Below are 2,729 nucleotides of genomic sequence, written 5' to 3' on the forward strand. Positions count from 1 at the left end.
TGTTCAGTCGGTCAGCTATTCAAACGTTTTCACCTAAAACACACGCACGCACGCACGCACGCACGCACGCACGCACCCACGCACGCACCCACGCACGCACCCACGCACGCACGCACGCACGCACGCACGCACCCACGCACCCACGCACGCACGCACCCACGCACGCACCCACGCACCCACGCACCCACGCACGCACGCACGCACGCACGCACGCACGCACGCACCCACGCACGCACCCACGCACGCACGCACCCACGCACGCACCCACGCACGCACGCACGCACCCACGCACGCACGCACGCACCCACGCACGCACCCACGCACGCACGCACCCACGCACGCACCCACGCACGCACCCACGCACGCACGCACGCACGCACGCACGCACGCACCCACGCACCCACGCACGCACGCACGCACGCACCCACGCATGCACCCACGCACCCACGCACGCACGCACGCACCCACGCACGCACGCACGCACGCACAAGACTCATTCAGTCCACCTGTCAGCGGTTCTAATGTTGTGGCTAGTGGGTGTTCATGTGTGATATTCAGTGCTCGGATTACTGCACACACTCAGTGCCAACGTGTGTGTGTGTGTGTGTGTGTGTGTGTGTGTGTGTGTGTGTGTGTGTGTGTGTGTGTGTGTGTGTGTGTGGGATGTACAGTCGGTATTTCATAGATGGCTGTGTTGCTATGGTAACAAGACGTGGGCTCCCAATTCCCAAAAAACTTTCCTTCCTTCCTTCCTTCTTCCTTCTGTCCTTCTTCTTCCTTCTTCTTCCTTCCTTCCTTCCTTCCTCCTTCTTCCTTCCTTCCTTCCTTCCTTCCTTCCTTCCTTCCTTCCTTCCTTCCTTCCCTCCTTCCTTCCTTCCTTCCTTCCTTCCTTCCTTCCTTCCTTCCTTCCTTCCTTCCTTCCTTCCTTCCTTCCTTCCCTCCTTCCTTCCTTCCTTCCTTCCTTCCTTCCTTCCTTCCTTCCTTCCTTCCTTCCTTCCTTCCTTCCTTCCTTCCTTCCTTCCTTCCTTCGGTCCTTCGGTCCTTCCTTCTTCCTTCTGTCCTTCCTTCCTTCCTTCCTTCCTTCCTTCCTTCCTTCTTCCTTCTGTCCTTCCTTCCTTCCTTCCTTCCTTCCTTCCTTCCTTCCTTCTTTCCTTCCTTCCTTCCTTCCTTCCTTCCTTCCTTACTTCGGTCCTTCCTTCCTTCCTTCTTCCTTCTTCCTTCTGTCCTTCCTTCCTTCCTTCCTTCCTTCCTTCCTTCCTTCCTTCCTTCTTCCTTCTGTCCTTCCTTCCTTCCTTCCTTCCTTCCTTCCTTCCTTCCTTCCTTCCTTCCTTCCTTCTTCCTTCCTTTCTTCCCTCCTTCTGTCCTTCCTTCCTTCCTTCCTTCCTTCCTTCCTTCCTTCCTTCCTTCTTCCTTCTGTCCTTCCTTCCTTCCTTCTTCCTTCTTCCTTCCTTCCTTCCTTCCTTCCTTCCTTCCTTCCTTCTTTCCTTCCTTCCTTCCTTCCTTCCTTCCTTCCTTACTTCGGTCCTTCCTTCCTTCCTTCTTCCTTCTTCCTTCTGTCCTTCCTTCCTTCCTTCTTCCTTCCTTCCTTCCTTCCTTCTTCTTCCTTCTGTCCTTCCTTCCTTCCTTCCTTCCTTCCTTCCTTCCTTCCTTCCTTCCTTCCTTCTTTCCTTCCTTTCTTCCCTCCTTCTGTCCTTCCTTCCTTCCTTCCTTCCTTCCTTCCTTCCTTCCTTCCTTCTTCCTTCTGTCCTTCCTTCCTTCCTTCTTCCTTCTTCCTTCCTTCCTTCCTTCCTTCCTTCCTTCTTCTTCCTTCCTTCCTTCCTTCCTTCCTTCCTTCCTTCTTCCTTCCTTCCTTCCTTCCTTCCTTCCTTCCTTCCTTCCTTCCTTCTGTCCTTCCTTCCTTCCTTCCTTCCTTCTTTCCTTCCTTCTTCCTTCTGTCCTTCCTTCCTTCCTTCCTTCCTTCCTTCCTTCCTTCCTTCCTTCCTTCCTTCCTTCCTTCCTTCCTTCTTTCCTTCCTTCCTTCCCTCCTTCTGTCCTTCCTTCCTTCCTTCCTTCCTTCCTTCCTTCCTTCCTTCCTTCTTCCTTCTGTCCTTCCTTCCTTCCTTCTTCCTTCTTCCTTCCTTCCTTCCTTCCTTCCTTCCTTCTTCCTTCCTTCCTTCCTTCCTTCCTTCCTTCCTTCCTTCCTTCCTTCCTTCCTTCCTTCCTTCCTTCCTTCTGTCCTTCCTTCCTTCCTTCTTCCTTCCTTCCTTCCTTCTTCCTTCCTTCCTTCCTTCCTTCCTTCCTTCCTTCCTTCCTTCTGTCCTTCCTTCCTTCCTTCCTTCCTTCTTTCCTTCCTTCCTTCCTTCGGTCCTTCCTTCTTCCTTCTTCCTTCTGTCCTTCCTTTTTCCTTCTGTCCTTCCTTCTTCCTTCTGTCCTTCCTTCTTCCTTCTGTCCTTCCTTCTTCCTTCCTTCCTTCCTTCCTTCCTTCCTTCCTTCCTTCCTTCCTTCTTCCTTCCTTCCTTCCTTCCTTCCTTCCTTCCTTCTCCTTCCTTCCTTCCTTCCTTCCTTCCTTCCTTCCTTCATTCTTTTTCGATGCAGCATCAACACCCCCTTTGATCACCCCCACCACATCCTCCCTCCTCCTCTCTCCCTCTCTGCTCTTCTCTCTACCTCGCCCTCTCTTGCTCTCATCCTCCCTCTCTCTTCTCTCTCTTTTTCTTTCTCTCTTGCTCTCATCCTCCCTCTCATCCTCC

The sequence above is a fragment of the Lipophrys pholis genome (assembly GCF_963383615.2).
Source record: "Lipophrys pholis genome assembly, contig: SCAFFOLD_75, whole genome shotgun sequence".
Taxonomy (NCBI): Eukaryota; Metazoa; Chordata; class Actinopteri; order Blenniiformes; family Blenniidae; genus Lipophrys; species Lipophrys pholis.